General features: G+C 46.8%; 2 long non-coding RNA genes across 2 annotated transcripts in view; one reads left to right on the plus strand and one right to left on the minus strand.

Moving 5' to 3' along the window:
* LOC143804484 (uncharacterized) overlaps positions 1-22,264 on the plus strand; it is a 107,493-nt gene that overhangs the window by 64,982 nt on the left and 20,247 nt on the right. The window lies entirely within an intron of this gene.
* LOC143804435 (uncharacterized) lies at positions 15,558-20,398 on the minus strand. Its single transcript, XR_013221027.1, has 3 exons — positions 20,248-20,398; positions 15,960-16,069; positions 15,558-15,756 (listed from the first exon to the last, which is right to left on the minus strand). It is a non-coding gene; the product is annotated as an uncharacterized LOC143804435 (long non-coding RNA).

Genomic DNA, 22,264 nt, shown 5'->3' on the forward strand with positions numbered 1-22,264 from the left:
ACTCCGAACTAGACGCAACCCTGAGCTGTGTGTGCGATGACAGAGGGAAATAAACAACAAAATGGCGGCGATCTCTCACAGCTGTGACGTAGCAGCTCAGTGGGCGTGCCCAAGTCACAGCTGAGAGGCAGGAGGCGCGGCCTCAATGAAAGAGATGCGGTCGGAGTCCGACCATTGGCTCCTATGCCCATGGCTGCCGTAAGTGAGGAGTGCAAGTGTCGTGCCCAGACACTTACACCCACACTAATGAAAATGGCGGCCTCCAGTGGTAAAAGTGAATAAATAAAAAAAGTATGAAAGTAGTACATTTACTTTTATATTAAAAATAATTGATTATATAATCAATAATTATTAATACAAAAACTAAAATCACGGCACCTTTAAGTTTTAGAGATTACAGAAATATCCACAGTCCATGTAATACTCTATGGCTGAGAAATAGAGGACTAAAACATTTTTAACCCCTTTCTGACATCAGACGTACTATCCCATCCATGTGCCCTGCACCCATATGCCCCTGGAGGAGATAGTACGTCACAGGCGATCAGCCGCGCTCACAGGGGAAGCACGGCTGATCGTGGCCCGATGTCAGCCGATTCTCACTTCTGACACTCTGCACTAAGTGCCAGGAGCAGTCATGGACAGCCCTTCTGCCTTTGGATTGGAGACCCCGCGGCATGACGCGGGGTCCCAATCGCTGCCATGGAGACCCGACGACATCCAGGTCTCCAGGGCTGAGAGACTTCCTGTCATGCGTAGTGCATGTCAGGAAGTCTCTCAGTGTCCGTGTACTACAGCTGCAGCGCTGGCAGAAAATGAGTGTCCCACAGTGGGACAAAGTGTAAAACGAAGAATGAAATAAAATAATAATATAAAAAAAATAAATAATGAAAAAATAATAAATCAATATTTATTCCATCAATAAATATTTTAATTAAAAAAAATCTAAACAATAAAAGTACACATATTTGGTGTTGTCACATCCATAACGAACCAACCCATAAAACTGTCCCACTAGTTAACCCATTTAGTAAACACCATAAAAACAAGCTGAAAAAAAACCCAAAATGCTTTATCATACCACCAAACAAAAAGTGGAATAACACGCGATCAAAAAGACAGATATAAATAACAGTGGTACCGCTGAAAAAGTCATCTTGTCCTGCAAAAAACAAGCCCCCATACAGCTCCATCACCGGAAAAATAAAAAAGTTATAGCTCTTAGAATAAAGGGATGCAAAAATAATTATTTTTATACAAAATAGTTTTTATTGTATAAAAGCGCCAAAACATTAAAAAAAAAAATATATAGTTCTTACCGATAACGGTATTTCTCTGAGCCCACGGAGAGAGGGGATCCGCCCACCAAGGACAGGAAACCTACAGATAAAAAAGGCGGTACCTCTCTCCTGCATCAGTTGTTTACTAGAGAACGATGGGAGACTATGAACAGAGACTTGCTTTTAACATTATCTAAATACTTATCATGAGATACCGCGTGACTATTATACTATTAACATAAGGCACTATATTAATGTGCACACCCATGAAGTGAAGGGAGGGAATGTACGGGTGCCGTCGTGGGCTCAGAGAAATACCGTTATCGGTAAGAACTATATTTTTCTCTGACCCCCACGACGGCACCACGGAGAGATTTGCAGAGATTTGTACATTAGGGAGGGACCACCGCTTCCAGAACCCTTTTACCGAAGGTAAGGTCTGAAGAGGAAGTAAGGTCCAATCTATAGTGCCTATAGAAGGTGGACGGTGAAGACCAGGTAGCAGCTTTACATATCTGCTCAATAGAAGCTCCGGCCTTCTCTGCCCAAGAGGTTGTCACTGCTCTTGTTGAGTGTGCCTTGATTTTCCCGGAACGGGTACGCCACTCGCTGAGTATGACAGGCTGATGGCTTCTGTAATCCATCTTGCCAGGGTGCCTTTAGATGCTTTCTTCCCCTTCCGGGGACCCTGGAAACACACAAAGAGAGAGGAATCCTCCCTACTCTCCCTAGTGGCTTCTATGTAACGTATCAGACATCTCCTTACATCTAAAGTATGTAACGCCTCTTCCTCTTTGTTTTTGGGGTTAGGACAGAAGGAGGGCAGAGATATTTCCTGTGTCCTATGAAAACGGGATGCCATTGGGTCTTTTAAAGACCCCCATGTCCTCAAATGAAAGGGCATATATTTTTTGGATGCCTTAGCAATTGCCACATCCAGTTTAGGTGCCTTATCCCAGAAAGAACAGGATTGGTCATCGAACGGATATTTCTTTTTTGGAGTAACGACTTCCTCACAGGCTTTTTCCACTCTTTTTTAATCAAAGATTGGATTTTTTCATTGAGGGGGAAGACCCTTCTCTTTTTCTGGTCAAGCCCTCCGAACATTATGTCCTGGACGGATCTTTTGGGGTGAGGATCTGCCAGCCCCATAGTGTTCCTAACAGCTTTAACAAGACTATCAGTTTCTTCTATAGGAAAGCAACTACGGCCCCCCGAAGAAGATGATGATCAGGATGAGGAGGAAGAATTAGATGAGTCTGAATCCATATCTTCCCCTGAATTACCCGATTCAGGAGATGGAGCGCTTAGTCTTCCTTCTCTTTTTTCCCCCTTTGAGGGATTTAAAGGTTTCCTCTACCTGGACTTTAATCAGGTTTTTGAGATCTGCTGCAAACCCGGGAAGGCCTTCTGACACTGTCTGCTGAATACAAATACTGCAAAGTCTTTTGTCCCATGAAGATGGAAGTCTTCTTTGCATAGGGCACATATGATATGTTTAGTTTTACTTGCGCTTTTCTTCCCCTATGGTAAAAGACACAAAGATAGATTCTCACTATCGTTAACATTCACGGAGATCACTCACCACCTTCTGGACCCATAAATACCGGTTGGGCACGATCCGTGTTTGCTTTAGAGCCGGACGCTATGCTGGATTCTTTGCTGCGCAGTGATCCAGAACGCCCTCCGGTAGAGCCTTGGTGCCCTTTCTGGGTCCGTCGCTGCTTCTGCTGCTGCTGCGGTGTTGGTTGTGGAGATGCCCTGGGCAGGGGAGATACCTGCTCCACATCGCTCACTGGTGAGCACTGGCCAGACTCCATTTTGGAAGTGCTTTTGCCCCTAGATGCCCCGCTTAAAATAGCGGTGGAAGGCGCCATTTTTTTTTCTCTTGCGCATGCGCAGTTCGCCTTGCGCCTGGAATTCCGCGCCTGCGCATTTCTCCAGCGGCCGCGCAGGCGCTCTAGGCGGGGATCGCAGCGCTTGTGCGCGCGCAAGCCCCTGCCGCTTGAAAACTCGTTTGTTCCCGCGCGGGCGCAGATGGGGCAAAATGGCGGCGCACTTACTACACGCTGACTCCACGGTACCCCCCGGGAGCTCAGGCTGCAGACTGACGCCAGGGAGCCACATTGCTCCTATCCATAGGGCGGACCCTTGGACACGGCTGCTGCTGGTGAGTCTTCTTAGAGAGGCGGCTCCGGCCACCTCTCTCCACGCACCCTAAAAAGGCCTACCAGCCCCTAGCGGTGGCGCTTCGGGTCACCACATCTAACCGAGGCAGGGGGCCCCCGCTGCCTGGATCGGCTGATTGGCCCCGGACTCCTATGAAGAAACTTTTCCTCTGACGGAGGTGGATCTGTAGGTCTCCCATCAAGGACAGGAAACCAACTGATGCAGGAGAGAGGTACCGCCTTTTTATCTGTAGGTTTCCTGTCCTTGGTGGGCGGATCCCCTCTCTCCGTGGTGCCGTCAGAGAAAAAAAGGATATAAATGAAGTATTGCTGTCATCATACTGACCCGAGTAATAATACTGCTTTATCAATTTTACCACACGCGGAACGGTGTAAATGCTCTCCCCCCAAAAGAAATTCATGAATTGCTGGTGTTTGTTTATTCTGCCTCTCAAAAATCAGAATAAAAAGCAATCAAAAAATGTCATGTGCCCGAAAACGTTAATAAAGTCAACTCGTCCAGCAAAAAAAAAAAACAAAAAAACAAAGACCTCACATGACTTTGTGGGCCAATATATGGAAAAATTATAGCTCTCAAAATGTGGTGATGAAAAATCTATTTTTTTTTGCAATCAAAAGCTTCTTTTAGCATGTTACAGCTGCCAAACATGAAAACTAGATATAAAAACCAACTATAAATAGTAAATCAAACCCCCTTTTTTCACCCCCTTAGTTAGGGAAAAATAATAAAATTTTAAAAAAATGTATTTATTTCCATTTTCCTATTAGGGTTAGGGTTGGGATTGGAGTTGGGGCTAAAGTTAGGGTTACGATTGGGAATTAGGGTGGGGGTTAGGGGTGTGTTAGGGATAGGTTTGTGGTTACAGGTGTGTTGGGGTTAGGGCTTGCGTTAGAATTGGGGGTTTTCCACTGTCTAGGCACATTAGGGGCTCTTCAAACGCGACATGGCGTCTGATCTCAATTTCAGTCAATTTTGCATTGAAAACTCAAACAGCGTTCTGCCATGGATCCAAACAGTGGTTTACCCCCACATATGGGATATCAGCATACTCAGGGAAAATTGCAGAACATCTTTTGGAGTCCAATTTCTCTTGTTACCCTTGGGAAAATAAAAAGTTGGGGGTGAAAAGATCATTTTTGTTGAAAAAAAATATGATTTTTTATTTTTACCACTCTACATTATAAACTTCTGTGAAGCACTTGGTGGGTCAAAGTGCTCACCACACATCTAGATAAGTTCCTTAGGGGGTCTACTTCCCAAAATGGTGTCACTTGTGCCTAAACAGTGGAAACCCCCAAGTGACACCATTTTGGAAAGTAGACCTCCTAAGGAACTTATCTAGAGGTGTGGTGAGCACTTTGACCCACCAAGTGCTTCACAGAAGTTTATAATGCAGAGCCGTAAAAATAAAACAAAAATGTTTTCCAACAAAAATTATTTTTTAGCCCCCAGTTTTGTATTTTCCCGAGGGTAACAAGAAATTGGACCCCAAAAGTTGTTGTCCAATTTGTCCTGAGTATGTTGATACCCCATATGTGGGGGGGAACCACTGTTTGGGCGCATGGGAGGGCTCGGAAGGGATGGAGCGCCATTTGGAATGCAGACTTAGATGGAATGGTCTGCAGGCGTCACATTGCGTTTGCAGAGCCCCTAATGTACCTAAACAGTAAAAAAAAACACAAGTGACACCATTTTGGAAAGTAGACCCCCTAAGGAACTCATCTAGATGTGTTGTGAGAGGTTTGAACCCCCAAGTGTTTCACTACAGTTTACAACGCAGAGCCGTGCAAATAAAAAAAAAAAAATTTTTCCACAAAATTTTTTTAGCCCCAAGTTTTGTATTTTCCCAAGGGTAACAGGAGAAATTGGACCCCAAAAGTTGTTGTCCAATGTGTCCTGAGTACGCTGATACCCCATATGTTGGGCTAAACCCCTGTTTGGGCGCACGGGAGAGCTTGGAAGGGAAGGAGCACCGTTTTACTTTTTCAACGCAGAATTGGCTGGAATTGAGATCGGACGCCATGTCGCGTTTGGAGAGCCCCTGATGTGCCTAAACAGTGGAAATCCCCCAATTATAACTGAAACCCCAATCCAAACACACCCTTAACCCTAATCCCAACGGTAACCCTAACCACACCTCTAACCCAGACACACACCTAACCCTAATCCCAACCGTAAATGTAATCCAAACCCTAACCCTAACTTTAGCCCCAACCCTAACCCTAACTTTAGCCCCAACCCTAACCCTAACCCTAGCCCCAACCCTAGCCCTAACCCTAATGGGAAAATGGAAATAAATACATTTTTAAATTTTTTTAATTTTTCCCTAACTAAGCGGGTGATGAAGGGGGGGTTTGATTTACTTTTATAGCGGGTTTTTTAGCGGATTTTTATGATTGGCAGCCATCACACACTGAAAGACGCTTTTCATTGCAACAAATATTCTTTGCGTTACCACATTTTGAGAGCTATAATTTTTCCATATTTGAGTTCACAGAGTCATGTAAGGTCTTGTTTTTTGCGGGACGAGTTGACGTTTTTATTGGTAACATGTTCGGGCATGGGAGATTTTTTGATCGCTTTTTATTCTGATTTTTGTGAGGCAGAATGACCAAAAACCAGCTATTCATGAATTTCTTTTGGGGGAGGCATTTATACCGTTCCGCGTTTGGTAAAATTGATAAAGCAGTTTTATTCTTCGGGTCAGTACGATTACAGCGATACCTCATTTATATCTTTTTTTTATGTTTTGGCGCTTTTATACGATAAAAACTATTTTATAGAAAAAATAATTATTTTGGCATCGCTTTATTCTGAGGACTATAACTTTTTTATTTTTTCGCTGATGATGCTGTATGGCGGCTCGTTTTTTGCGGGACAAGATGACGTTTTCAGCGGTACCATGGTTATTTATATCCGTCTTTTTGATCGCGTGTTATTCCACTTTTTGTTTGGCGGTATGAGAATAAAGCATTGTTTTTTGCCTCGGGTTTTTTTTTTTATGGTGTTCACTGAAGGGGTTAACTAGTGATATAGTTTTATAGGCGGGCTCGTTACGGACGCGGCGATACTAAATATGTGTACTTTTTATTGTTTGATTTTTATTTTTTTATTTAGATAAAGAAATGTATTTATGGGAATATTTTTTTTTTTTCTCTTTATTTAGGATTTTTTTTTTATACACATGTGGAAATTTTGTTTTTTACTTTGTCCCGGGGGGGGGGGGGGGGGGACATCACAGATCGCTGATCTGACAGTTTGCACAGCACTCTGTCAGATCACCGATCTGAGTTCCAGTGCTGCAGGCTTACCAGAGCCTGGTCTGCACCCGGAAGTAATCCCTGCAGGACCTGGATGCAGCCCCGCGGCCATTTTGGATCCGGGACCTGCAGGGATAGGAGGTAAGAGACCCTCGCAGCAACGCGATCACATCGCGTTGCTCCGGGGGTCTCAGGGAAGCCCGCAGGGAGCCCCCTCCCTGCGCGATACTTCCCTGTACCGCCGGCACACCGCGATCATGTTTGATCGCGGTGTGCCGGGGGCAGTCCATAACCGCTCCTGGCACATAGTGCCGGATGTCAGCTGCGATAGGCAGCTGACACCCGGCCGCGCTCCCCCCGTGAGCGCGGCCGATCGCGCTGGACGTATTATTCCGTCCTTGGGAATTAGGGCCCACCCCACATGGACGGAATGGTACGTCCAATGGCAGAAAGGGGTTAAACATTCCAAAAATTCCTGTGAAATGCCAGAAGGGTTAAAAAGCTTTTTGAATGTGGTTTTGCACACCTTGAGGGGTGCAGTTTTTAGAATGGTGTCACTTTGGGGTATTTTCTATCATATAGACCCCTTAAAGTGATGTAGTCCCTTAAAAAAAAAAAAAAAAATTATATATATATATATATATATATATATATATATATATATATATATATATATATATATATATATATATAATATACCGTATATGCTCGAGGAGTATAAGCCGAGATTTTTGGGCTGAAAGTGCCCCTCTCGGCTTATACTCGAGTCATGTTCGGCGGCGGGTGAAGGGGAGAGAGGACTGTCGCATACTCACCTGGTCCCGGCGCTCCTAACGCTGTCCCAGCCTGTCCCATGGTCTCGCTCGCTGCAGCTCTTCCTCTATTCAGCGGTCACGTGGTACCGCTCATTAAAGTAATGAAGTAATGAATATGGACTCCACTCCCATAGGGGCGGAGCCGCATATTCATTACTGTAATGAGCGGTACCAGTGATCGCTCACTACAGGAAGATCTGCCGCTCCCGGAGACCATGGGACAGGCAGGCACAGCGTCAGGAGCGCTGGGACCAGGTGAGTATTTCATATTCACCTGTCCGCATTCCATTCGCCGGGCGCCGCTCCGTCTTCCCGTCCTCTTGCAGTGACTGTGCAGGTCAGAGGGCGCGATGACGTATGAGTGTGCGCGCCCGCCCTCTGCCTGAACAGTCAGTGCGGAGAGACGGGACGCTGAGGAGCAGCGGCGAGAGGAGAGTATGTTTTTTTTTTGTTTTTTTTTTACACTGCAGCAGCATTACATGTGGCACAATGCTGTAAGGAGCGTCTATGGGGCCATAACTGCATGGAGCATTATATGGGGCATTATATGGAGCATCTATGGGGCCATAACTGTATGGAGCATTATATGGGGCATCTATGGGGCCATAACTGCATGGAGCATTATATGGGGCCATAACTGCATGGAGCATTATATGGAGCATCTACACTGTGTTCCAAATTATTATGCAAATTGGATTTAGGTGTGATAAAGATTTAATTGTTTTGTTTTTCAAATAAACTTGTGGATGGTATTGTGTCTCAGGGCTCAATGGATCACTGAAATCAATCTTAAACACATAGGATAATTAGTTTTCCAGGTGATTCTAATTAAAGGAAAACTACTTAAAAATGATGTTCCACATTATTAAGCAGGTCACAGTTTTCAAGAAACATGGGAAAGAAAAAGGATCTCTCTGCTGCTGAAAAGCATCAAATAGTGCAATGCCTTGGTGAAGGGATGAAAACATTAGAAATTTCCCGAAAACTTAAGTGTGATCATCGTACTGTTAAGAGATTTGTGGCTGTATCTGAGCACAGATGTTTGTGCTGATAAAGGCATAATGAGAAAGATTTCTGCCAGGCAAGTTCATCGGATTAAGGGTATGTGCACACGTTGCGGATTTCTTGCAGAAATTTCCTGAAGAAAACCGGAAATTCTCTGCAAGAAATCCGCATTTTTTTTTTTGCGGTTTTTTTCCGGTTTTTTTGCGTTTTTTTAGCATTCTGCAAGCGTAATTAGCTTGCAGAATGCTAAAGTTTTCCAAGCGATCTGTAGCATCGCTTGGAAAACTGACTGACAAGTTGGTCACTTGTCAAACATAGCGTTTGACAAGTGTGACCAACTTGTTACTATAGATGCTGCTTTTGCTTTTTTAGAACGTTTAAAAATAATAAAAAAAATAAAAAAAATGCTTATACTCACCCGCAGACATCAGATCTCCTCACCGGCGTCCGTTCCGTATAGATGGTGTGTGCGCGCAGGGCCTTCCATGACGTCACGGTCACGTGAGCGGTCTCGACCAATCACAGGACAGTGACGTCATTCGGCAAGGTCCTTCACCGCACACCAGCTGCTGCTACAGGAACCGAAGACAGCGTGCAGCACAGAGGCGGGAACACTTCGGGGGCCATCAGAGGGTGAGTATAGGACTATTTTTTATTTTAATTCTTATTTTTTTACCAATTATATGGTGCCCAGTGCGTGGAGGAGAGTCTCCTCTCCTCCACCCTGGGTACCAACCGCACATAATCTGCTTACTTCCCGCATCGTGGGCACAGCTCCGTGCGGGAAGTAAGCAGATCAATGGACCCCTAGGTGTGCGGAATCCCCTGCAATTCCGCATTTTAATGAACATGTTGCTTTTTTTTCCGCGATGCGATTTTTTCGCGGAAAAAAAGGCTACATTTGCACAAAAAATGCGGAATACACTGAAAATAATGGGAGGCATATGTAAGCGTTTTTTCGCGTTTTTATCACGTTTTTATAGCGAAAAAACGCGAAAAAAACGCGAAAAATACTGAACGTGTGCACATGGCCTTAGAGAGCAGCTGCTAAAAAGCCATTACAAAGCAGCAAACAGATATTTGAAGCTGCTGGTGCCTCTGGAGTCCCTCGAACCTCAAGGTGTAGGCTCCTTCAAAGGCTTGCTGTGGTGCATAAACCTACTATTCGGCCACCCCTAAACAGTGTTCACAAGCAGAAATGGTTGCATTGGGCCCACACATACATGAAGACTAATTTCCAAACATTCTTGTTTACTGGTAAGTGTTGAGCAACCCCGGATGGTCCAGATAGATGGAGTAGTGGATGGTTGCTGGATGGCCACCATGTCCAACAAGGCCGCAACAACAGCAAGGAGGTGGAGGAGTCATGTTTTGGGCCGGAATCATGGAGAAACAGCTGGAAGGGCCCTTTAAGGTTCCTGAAGGTGTGAAAATGACCTCTGCAAAGTATATAGAGTTTCTGACTGACAACTTTCCTCCATGGTATAAAAAGCAGAAATGTGCCTTCAGGAGCAAAATCATCTTCATGCATGACAATGCACCATCTCATGCTGCAAAGAATACCTCTGAGTCATTGGCTGCTATGGGCATAAAAGGAGATAAACTCATGGTGTGGCCACCATCTTCCCCTGTCCTCAACCCTATAGAGAACCTTTTGGAGTATCATCAAGCAAAAGATCTATGAGGGTGGGAGGCAGTTCACATCAAAACAGCAGCTCTGGGAGGCTATACTAACTTCATGCAAAGAAATACAAGCAGAAACTCTCCAAAAACTTACAAGTTCAATGGATGCAAGAATTCTGAAGGTGATATCAAAGAAGGGTTCCTATGTTAACATGTAACGTGGCCTGTTAGGATGTTTTGGAGTTAAATAACTTTTTTGTTCAGTGAATGTGACCTCCTAATGCTGCAAATTCCACAAATGAGCATTTTCAGTTCTTTAAAACATATCAAATGTTTAGAAATTCTACTGTGCTTAACCCCTTACTGACATCGGACGGGATAGTACGTCCGATGTCAGCTCCCCTGCTTTGATGCAGGGCTCCGCGGTGAGCCCGCATCAAAGCCGGGACATGTCAGCTGTTTTGAACAGCAGACATGTGCCCGGAATAGCGGCGGGTGAAATCGCAATTCACCCGCCGCTATTAGCTAGTTAAATGCCGCTGTCAAACGCAGACAGCGTCATTTAACTACCGCATCCGGCCGGGCATGACGGCATCGCTGACCCCTGTCACATGATCGGAGGTCGGCGATGCTTCTCCATTGTAACCATAGAGGTCCTTGAGACCTCTATGGTTACTGATCGCCGGTAGCTGTGAGCGCCACCCTGTTGTCGGCACTCACAGCACACCTGATTTTCTACTACATAGCAGCGAACAGCAGATCGCTGCTATGTAGAAGAGGCGATCGTGCTGTGCCTGCTTCTAGCCTCCCATGGAGGCTATTGAAGCATGGCAAAAGTAAAAAAAAAAAAAAAAAAAAAAAAAAAAAAAAAAAAAAAAGTAAAAAAAGTGAAAAAAATTAAAAAAAAAATATAAAAGTTTAAATCACCCCCCTTTCGCCCCAATCAAAATAAATCAATAATAAAAAAAATGAAATCTACACATATTTGGTATCGCCACGTTCAGAATCGCCCGATCTATCAATAAAAAAAAGCAATTAACCTGATCGCTAATCGGCGTAACGAGAAAAAAATCGAAACGCCAGAATTACGTTTTTTTGGTCGCCGCGACATTGCATTAAAATGCAATAACGGGCGATCAAAAGAACGTATCTGCACCGAATTGGAATCATTAAAAACGCCAGCTCGGCACGCAAAAAATAAGCCCTCAACCGACCCCAGATCATGAAAAATGGAGACGCTACGAGTATCGGAAAATGGCGCAATTTATTTTTTTTTAGCAAAGTTTGGAATTTTTTTTTCACCACTTAGGTAAAAAATAACCTAGTCATGTTAGGTGTCTATGAACTCGTAATGACCTGGAGAATCATAATGGCAGGTCATAGCATTTAGTAAACCTAGCAAAAAAGCCAAGCAAAAAACAAGTGTGGGATTGCACTTTTTTTGCAATTTCACAGCACTTGGAATTTTTTTCCTGTTTTCTAGTACACGACATGGTAAAACCAATGATGTCGTTCAAAAGTACAACTTGTCCCGCAAAAAATAAGCCCTCACATGGCCAAATTGACGGAAAAATAAAAAAAGTTATGGCTCTGGGAAGGAGGGGAGTGAAAAACGAACACGGAAAAACGAAAAATCCCACAGTCATGAAGGGGTTAATAATTTGGAACAGTGCATTTTAAGTTTTTATTCATTTTGGACATTATACTGTTATCATTGGGAGGTTTATTCAATAAAATTCGATGTATACTCTAACGGGTGATTACTTTTATTAGACTGACTGTCATTTGCACCAACCATTTAGGAAAATCAGAGAGAAATGTCATTTGCATAATAATTTGGAACATAGTGTATGGGGCCATAACTGCATGGAGCATTATATAGAGCATCTATGGGGCCATAAAGAACTGCATGGAGTATTATATGGGGCCATAAAGAACTTCATGGAGCATTATATGGGGCCATAACTGCATTGAGCATTATATGGGGCATCTATGGGGCCATAACTGCATGGAGCATTATATGGGGCATCTATGTGGCCACAAAGAACTGCATGGAGCATTATATGGGGCTCCTGATTCAATATGGATATTCAAAAACACTTAACCTACTGATGAATCAATTAATTTTACTTTTATTGGTATCTATTTTAACTTTTGACATATACCGGTAGCTGCTGCATTTTCCACCCTAGGCTTATACTCGAGTCAATAAGTTTTCCCAGTTTTTTGTTGCAAAATTAGGGGGGGGGGGGGGGTCGGCTTATACTCGAAAATATATATATATATATATATATATATATATATATATATATATATATATATATATATATATATATATGTAAAAATGAGAAATCGCTGGTCAGCTTCTAACTAGTGATGACCGAATATACTCGTTTATACTCGTCTTTTTTTGTTAGGGAGTTAAAAGGGTTAGAAGTAGTATACTTGTTACTCGAGATTTCCCAAGCACGCTCGGGTGTCCGACGAGTATTTTTTAGTGCTCGGAAATTTAGTTTTTAGTGCCGCAGCTGAATAATTTACATCTCTTAGCCAGCATAAGTACATGTCGGGGTTGCCTGGTTGCTAGGGAATCCCCACATGTACTGTACTTATGCTGGCTATCAGATGTAAATCATTCAGCTGCGGCACTAAAAACCGTAATTAGACCTACCGGTAATTGTATTTCCAGGAATCCATCCTGACAGCACCATGGAGGATGTCCTTCTTATCCACAGTGAGACAGGAAACCACGAGTTTAAAAGGACCCTCCCCCCACCACCCTTCAGTGATTTTCCAAAGTAACACATCTGGATGGATGCAAAAAAGAACTTTTTAATCAATATACAAATGTTACATCACATTAGTATTTAGTGATTATTGTAGGGAGGGAAACTAATAGTGCTGTCAAGATGGATTCCTGGAAATACAATTACCGGTAAGTCTAATTACCGTTTTCCAGGTCACCACCTGACAGCACCATGGAGAAGTACCAAAGGAGATTGGTTCTTAGGGTGGGACTACTGCCTGGAGTATCTTCCTGCCAAACCCTAATTGTGCCATCACATCGTTTATAATGTTTGGAGAAGGTACTGAGGCTAGACCAAGATGCGGCCTTGCAGATCTGATCGGCCGAAGCACCTCTCTCTGCCCAAGAGGCTGCCATCATTGCCCTAGATGAATGCGCTTTAAGGCTCTCTGGGGGATTATTTCCCGGAACTTTATAGGCTAAGCTAATCGTGCATCTAATCCCATCTTGCAATAGTAGACTTGGATGCTTTCCTACCTCTGTTTGGACCCCTAAACTGGACAAAGATTATTATCCTGTCTCCAGTTGCCTCCAAGTATTTAAGGACTGCTTCCCTAACGTTCAGATTATGGTAGAATCTTTCTTTCTGGTTTTTAGGCAATTGGAAAAAGAATGGAAGTATGACCTCCTGATTCATATTTGAATCCGAGACCAGTTTTGGGAGAAAGGCTGGATCAAGTCTCAAAACCAGCCTGTCATCAAAAACCTGCAAATAAGGATCCTGGATAGAAAGGGCCTGAAGCTCTCCTAACCTCTTTGCTGACGTGATGGCCACTAGAAATGCAGTTTTTAGAGAAAGCCCACTAATATCTAGGACGTCTGCTAGATCATACGGATGCCTGCACAACTGATTAAGGACTAAATTTAGGTCCCAAGGCGGAACAGTTTTTCTTATTAAGGGTTTTAACCTCTGAACAGCCCTGGAAAAATGACTTATCCAAGAGTGAGATGACAGGGTAGAGTCATAGAAAACACTAAGGGCCACCACCTGCACCATTAAAGTACTGGGTCTAAGACCTGCTCTAAAACCCGATTGTAAAAAAAAAAATCAAAAAAAAAAAAATCAAGAATCCTGGGAATGTCGGGGTGGTCAGTATCAACTGTCGCCTCTCCACAATAGCTGCAGAATTTTTTCCATATTTTATTATAAATTGAAGAGGTCACTGGCTTCCTACTTGCTTGTAGTGTAGAAATAACGTCGTCTGACAGACCCTTTGTTCTTAGGACCTGGCGCTCAGGATCCAGGCTGATAACCGGAGGGTTTCTGGGTTCTGGTGCAGAACAGGTCCCTGACGGAGAAGGTCCCTTCTTCGAGGAAGAAAAACGGGTTCTCCCTCTGACAACTTCTTTAGTAAGGGGAACCAACTCCTCTTTGGCCAGAAAGGTATTATAAGAATGGTCTAAAACTCCAGCAGAGCATTGTAAGAAACTCATTGATGGTTACCGGAAGTGGTTGGTCGCAGTTATTTTGGCTAAAGGTTGTGCAACCAAGTATTAGGCTGAGGGTGCCAATACTTTTCTCTGGCCCATTTTTGGAGTTTTGTGTGAAATGATCAATGTTTTGCTTTTTGCTTCATTCTCTTTTGTGTTTTTTTTTTTTTTAAGACATTAAATGAAGATAATACCAAATAATTAGTGATTGCAATCATTTTCAGGAAGAAACTGAGTATTATCTGACAGAATTGCAGGGGTGTCAATACTTTTGGCCACAACTATCTGATGCTCCCACCTTTTTCCTCCTTGTTTGACTGGTATGTACAGAATTTAATGGTAATCATTTTTAAGTGAATCTTTCAATAAATGATTTTTCCATTCCAAGTGTGGTTTAGGCTATGTGCACACGTTGCGGGTTCCATTGCGGATATTTCCGCGCGGATTCTGCAAAATCCGCAGATAAAACGCCCTGCGTTTTACCTGCAGATTTAACACGGATTTTGTGTGGTATTTATGCGGAATTCGCCTGCGTTTTTACACTTGCGGATTCCAATTATGGAACAGGTGTAAAACACTGCAGAATCCGCACAAAGAATTGACATGCTGCAGAAAATAAACATTATTTCCGCGCTGAATTTTCCGCAGCATGTGCACTGCGGATTTTCCATACGTGTACATGGTACTGTACAACGCATGGAAAACTGCAGCGGATCTGCAGGGCCGGATCCTCAGCCAAATCCACAAAGTGTGCACATACCCTTGTGGTCCTCTCTCTGCTCTGCTGTTCTGTTCACCATGTTTGCAGTACTGCACCGTCTGATTGTAGTCAGTCTCTGCAGCTTACTGAAGGGGACGATAAACTCAAGGGCCAGACTCAAACAATGATTATGGGCTATATGAATGGTTTTCGCTGGTGCTTACAAAGGTGCACTTTTCTGTGGATCGCTTGTACCGTGTGGCCAGCTGACCTTTAATCAACTACTATTGTTGGCTACCTGCACACTTTTCACCGCAGTGCACAAAAAATGGCAATTCTGGAATCTGTTTTCATCTTGCTCATTCCATAATCTCCCTCCGTACCCCATAACTCATGCTCCCCCAATAACCTGCCCCTATAATCTATGCCATAAGTAAAGGACTGAGATCAGGCACATCCTCAGAATTTATTACAGAGTAGACAGAAAAGTACTTTCATCCTCAAATCCACAGTGAAGTAGGCATCCGGAGGAAGGGGGGGGTGGCAGTCTGGTGGGGATCACTTCACATCCAGGTCATGAACGGGGGGTGCTGGGCAGCTGAGCCCTGTGTAAGGCCAATCCTTCAATGTTTTCCATCCAGGAGCACTAGAGGGTGATGGTAGGGAGATGAGGACAGGGGAGAAGAATGTGGAGGGAGAGGAAGGCGAAGACAGACAGGGAGAGGAGGAAGGCGAAGACAGACAGGGAGAGAAGGAAGGCGAAGACAGACAGGGAGAGAAGGAAGGCGAAGACAGACAGGGAGAGGAGGTGGTCTGCAGACACCAGCACTGTCCAGTCCAGGGACTTACCAGCACTTTAGTGACCTGAAAAACGTGTGCCTGGTACTGGGTCACGTCTCGGATATTGCGGCTCAGTCTCTCCAGCTCCATATTCATCTCCTGTATGGCCTCCTCAAAATCTGAGGAGCAAAACTACAACAATGAGAGAAGTGCTGTGTACCCCACCCCTGCAATATACCCCACCCACCACTAAACCAACGTACCCAGTCCCTAATATACCTCGCCCACCAGTTAACTACTGTTCCTCGTCCCTCCTCTTAATCCACGGACCCCACCACTCCACCCCATACACCATATTCAGTACCTCCTCACCAAAGTACCTCAACCCTATTCCTTACCACTGTAGTCCCTTGTCCTAACTATAATAGCCCATAACACAACATCCTCCTGTTGACAGGGCCTGGGGGTGGCGGGGTAGGGACTGTTAAATGGCTGTGAGGTGGCGGCGCCAGGGTTGTGGGTCGAGATTAAGAGGTGGTTAGGTGGTGTGGGGGGAGGGGGGTGTCGAGATTGGGGGTAATAGAAAGGATGCGCACTCAGCAATTTGTGGGGGTGCTGGCTGAACTGGACGGATCCAAATAGTCAGACGAGGATAGTCAGCTGCACTCACAGAAACTTTGCAAATAGTGTCTTTTATTATACAAGAAACAGATATGCACCACAGCTTAGCACACTGCGCTTTTCACCCAGCTCCCCGGACATCTCTCGATATACCCTCTACCCTCCTCTTGAACAGCATAACATTCTCCAAAAAGCTCACGAGGCAGCAACCCTACATTTTCTATATCACCAAATCTGGCAATGTTTGAGAAAAAACCAATCACCTATTGCACACTGTGGTGTATGACTATTTCTTGTACAATAAAAGACACTACTTGCAAAGTGGGGCTGACTATCCTCTATCTGAGATTAGGGGGGGGGGGGGGGGGGGGGGTGTCAGGCCAGGGGTATCGGGATGTCGGGCCAGTGGTTTAGGGATCGAAGGCTGTCTGGATGAGGGAGGGTTGTCAGGTCAATGGTATAGGGATCAGGTGCTGGGCCAGGGGTAACAGATCACAGCAAGTTGGGATCGGGGAGGGGCGTCGGGGAGAGGCGTCGGGCCAGTTGTTTCGGGATGGGTGTAAGCCAGTTGTGTTGGGAGGGTGCCGAGCCAGGGGTGCTGGGATGGGAGTCAAGAGTGGTGATCCGGGGCCTTCGAGATGGGAGAGGGTTGTTGGGCCAGAGGTGTCAGGATGGAGATGGGAAAGGGAGTCGGGCCAGTTGTGTTTGGATGGGGGAGGGGCATCGGACAAGAGGTGTCGGGAACAGGGGTGTTGGGATGAAGGAGAGGTGTCAGGATGGGGGACAAGCGTCGGGCCAGGGGTGTCAGGATGGAAGAGGGGCGTGGTGATCCAGGGATATCAGGGAGAGGGGCATTGGGCCAGAGGTGTCAAGAAGGAAGGGAGGGGCATCGGCCAGTGGTGTGGTGTCTGGACGGAGATGGGGTGTCAGACGTCGGAATGGAGAGTGAGAGGCATCGAGATGGGGGAGGGGAGTCGGACCAGTGGTTTTGGAATGGGAGAGAGGTGTCGGGATGGGGGAGAGGCGTCAGGGCAGGGGTATCAGGATGGAGGAGGGAAGTTAGGCCAGCGGTGTTCGGATGGGGGGATGGTGTCAGGCCAGGGTGTCGGGATTGAGGATGTCAGGAGAGCATCAGGATGGGAAAAGGGGGTTGGAACAGAGGGGTGTCGGGATGGGAGTGGCTTTAGGCCAGGGTGTCGGGATGGGGAGAGGCATTGGGCCAGCAGTGTTGGGATGGGAAGAGTACGCGTGGGGATCAGGGGACGTCGGGATGAAGCAGGGGTGTTGGACCAGCGGTGTCGGGATGAGGGAGTTGCGTTGGTTCAGGGGTGCTCCGGGTTGAGGAGAGGAGACGTGCCAGGTGTGTTAGGATGGGGGAGGGGAGTCAGGCCAGGGGTGTTGAGATCGGGAAGGGGTGTTTGTCTAGCTATGTTGGGATGGCTGAGGAGCGTTGGGTCAGGGGCGTTGAGCCAGCAGTGCTGGCATGGGACAGTGGGTCAGGGGTATCCAGATGGGGAGGGGAGTTGGGCCACGGGAGTCGGGATGGGGGAGAGGCGTCAGGTAAGGGGTGTCAGGATGGGGAGGGAGTCATACTAGCGGTGCTAGGATGGGGCAGGGGCATTGGGCCAGCAGTGTTGGAATGGAGGAGTGGTGTCGACCAGGGGTGACGGGATGGAGAAGGGGAGTCGGGCCAGCGGTGTTGGGATGGGGCAGCGGCACCAGGTCAGCAGTGTTGAGATGGGGAGTCGGGCAAGCGGTGTTGGGATGGGGGAGGGGCGTCGGGATGGGGCGTCCGTGCCAGAGGTGACGGAATGGAAAAGGAGTCGGACCAGGGATGTCAGGATGGGGGAGGGCAGTTGGGCTAGCGGTGTTGGGATGGAGGAGTGGTGTCGGACCAGGGGTGTTGCAATAGGGGAGGCGAGTTGCGATGGGGGAGGGAGGTAAGGATCGGGGGCATCGGGGAGAGAGTGGTTGGGAACAGGGGCTGGGATGAGTGAGTGGTGTCGGGCTAGGAATGCCGGGATGGGGAAGAGGTGTTGGGCCAGGAGTATCAGGATGGGTGAGAGGCGTTAGGCCAGCAGTGTCGGGATGAGAGAGGGTGTCGTGTTGGTTCAGGGGTGTTCCGGATGTGGGAGGGGAGTCGGGTCAGGGGTGTTGGGATGGGGGAGGAGCGTTTGGCCAGTGATGTTGGGATGGCTGAGGTGCGTCGGGTCAGGGGCGTTGAGCCAATGGTGCTGGCATGGTGTGTTGGATCAGGGGTGTCGGGCCGAGGGTGTCGGGATGGGTAAAAGGCGTTGAGCCAGCGGTGCTGGCATGGGGGAGGAGTGTCAGGTCAGGATGGATGAGGGGTCTGGGGATCAGGGGGCGTCGGAATGCAGGAAGGGCGTAGGGCAAGCGGTGCCGAATTGGGGCATTGGGCCAACGGGATGGGGGGGTGTCGGGATGGGGTAGGGGAGTCAGGATAGCGGTGTTGAGATGGGGCAGAGGCGTTGGGCCAGCAGTGTTGGGATGGAGTAGTGTCGGTCAAGGGTGATGGGATGGAGAAGGGGAACTGGGTCAGCGGTGTCTGGATGAGGGCGTTGAGGTCGGGGGAGTCAGGCAAGCGGCATTGGGATCGGGGCAGGGGAGTTGGGGGCCAGTAGTGTTGGAATGGGGGAGTGGGGGGCCTGCGGTGTTGGAATGGGGGAGTGGGGGGCGTGCGGTTTTGGGATGGGGAGGGCTGTCGGGGGCCAGCGGTGTTGGAATGTGGAGAGTCAGGTCAGTGCTGTTGGGATGGGCAGAGTCGGGATGGGGAAGGGGAGTTAGGCTGAAGGTGTCGGGATGGGTAAGGGTTGTTGAGTTGAGCCAGCGGTGCTGGCACGGGGGAGGAGTGTCGGGTCAGGGGTGTCAGGATGGATGAGGGGTCTGGGGATCAGGGGGCGTCGGAATATAGGAAGGGCGTAGGGCAAGCGGTCGGTGCCGAATTGGGGCGTTGAGCCAGCAGTTTTGGGATGGGGGTGTCGGGATGGGGTAGGGGAGTCCAGCTAGCAGTGTTGGGATGGGGCAGAGGCGTTGGGCCAGCGATGTTGAGATGGAGGAGTAGTGTCGGCCAGGGATAACAGGATGGAGAAGGGGCACTGGGTCAGTGGTGTCTGGATGGGGGCTGGCAAAGGGGTGTCGAGATCGGGGGAGTCGGACCAGCGGTGATGGGATAGGGGAGAGTCGGGCCAGCAGTATTGGGATGGGGAGCTGGAGGCCAGCGGTGATGGGATGGGGGGTGTCAGGCCAGCGGTCATGGGGGGGTAGTCCCATCTGCGGTGTAGGGATGAGGTGTTGGAATGGGGGAGGGGCGTCTGATGGAGAAAGTCACCGGTTGGGGGCGGGGAGCCTGATGAAGAGGGTCCCAAGTTGGGGGCGGGGCGCTGGAAGGGGCGTTAGACGGAGAAGGTCCCTGGTTGGGGGCGGGGCATCGGAATTCCACTTGTCATCGGTTTTCTTCTTTTATCAGCACTGAGCCCTTTTTCACAACAAAAAACCATGTCAGCACCACGCGCCTTGTCACATGACCAGCAGACCCTCACCACTAAATTCCTATATTGCCTGCACGTTCATGCCACACTCCCCCATCCTACTGAGACCGCCCATGTAAAAAATACAGTAGTAAACCACGCCCTCCTGCAGTAATACGCGCAGTTCTCGGGGCACGCTCCCACAGCCCCCGCACGTAGCCCAGCGCTCATCCCCGTCTCCTCCTCACCTCTCACCGCGGCTCCGACTTCTTCCATATCTGTCCGAGTCCTCCTCATTTCGCGCTCAAAATAAACCTAGCAGCGATCGAGAGGCGTGTCACTGCATCAGCCAATCAACCGCTCTACATAACCGGGGCATCGGATTCTCGGCAGCCATTTTAACTGTGGGCACCAGAACTTACAAATAAAATGGTGTAACCATAGCAACGTGTAATAGAAACACATAATACCCTATATTATATCTGATATCTCAGGACACGGGGGATTTGTCATTATATCCCGATACCTCAGGACACGGGGGATTTATCATTATATCCGATATCTCAGGACACGGGGGATTTGTCATTATATCCGATACCTCAGGACACCGGGGATTTATCATTATATCCGATACCTCAGGACACGGGGGATTTATCATTATATCCGATATCTCAGGACACGGGGGATTTGTCATTATATCCGATACCTCAGGACACCGGGGATTTATCATTATATCCGATACCTCAGGACACCGGGGATTTATCATTATATCCGATACCTCAGGACACGGGGGATTTATCATTATATCCGATACCTCAGGACACCGGGGATTTATCATTATATCCCGATACCTCAGGACACGGGGGATTTATCATTATATCCGATACCTCAGGACACCGGGGATTTATCATTATATCCGATATCTCAGGACACGGGGGATTTATCATTATATCCGATACCTCAGGACACCGGGGATTTATCATTATATCCGATACCTCAGGACACGGGGGATTTATCATTATATCCGATATCTCAGGACACGGGGGATTTGTCATTATATCCGATACCTCAGGACACCGGGGATTTATCATTATATCCCGATACCTCAGGACACGGGGGATTTATCATTATATCCGATATCTCAGGACACGGGGGATTTATCATTATATCCGATATCTCAGGACACGGGGGATTTATCATTATATCCGATATCTCAGGACACCGGGGATTTATCATTATATCCCGATACCTCAGGACACGGGGGATTTATCATTATATCCGATATCTCAGGACACGGGGGATTTATCATTATATCCGATACCTCAGGACACGGGGGATTTATCATTATATCCGATATCTCAGGACACGGGGGATTTATCATTATATCCGATATCTCAGGACACGGGGGATTTATCATTATATCCTGATATGTCAGGACACGGGGGATTTATCATTATATCCGATACCTCAGGACACGGGGGATTTATCATTATATCCTGATATGTCAGGACACGGGGGATTTATCATTATATCCGATATCTCAGGACACGGGGGATTTATCATTATATCCTGATATGTCAGGACACGGGGGATTTATCATTATATCCGATACCTCAGGACATGGGGGATTTATCATTATATCCTGATATCTCAGGACACGGGGGATTTATCATTATATCCGATACCTCAGGACATGGGGGATTTATCATTATATCCTGATATCTCAGGACACGGGGGATTTATCATTATATCCTGATATCTCAGGACATGGAGGATTTACAGTGCCTTGCGAAAGTATTCGGACCCCTTGAACTTTTCAACCTTTTTCCACATATCATGCTTCACACATAAAGATACTAAATGTAAATTTTTGGTGAAGAATCAACACCAAGTGGAACACAATTGTGAAGTTGAACGAAATTTACTGGTTATTTGAAATTTTAGTGGAAAATCAAAAACTGAAAAGTGGGGCGTGCAATATTATTCGGCCCCTTTAACTTAATACTTTGTTGCACCACCTTTTGCTGAGATTACAGCTGCAAGTCACTTGGGGTATGTCTCTATCAGTTTTGTACATCGAGAGACTGAAATTCGTGCCCATTCTTCCTCGGCAAACAGCTCGAGCTCAGTGAGGTTTGATGGAGATCGTTTGTGAACAGCAGTTTTCAGCTCTTTCCACAGAATCTCGATTGGATTGAGGTCTGGACTTTGACTTGGCCATTCTAACACTTGGATATGTTTATTTGTGAACCATTCCATTGTAGA

This window comes from Ranitomeya variabilis, chromosome 1 (assembly GCF_051348905.1).
Source record: "Ranitomeya variabilis isolate aRanVar5 chromosome 1, aRanVar5.hap1, whole genome shotgun sequence".
NCBI classification, from domain to species: Eukaryota; Metazoa; Chordata; class Amphibia; order Anura; family Dendrobatidae; genus Ranitomeya; species Ranitomeya variabilis.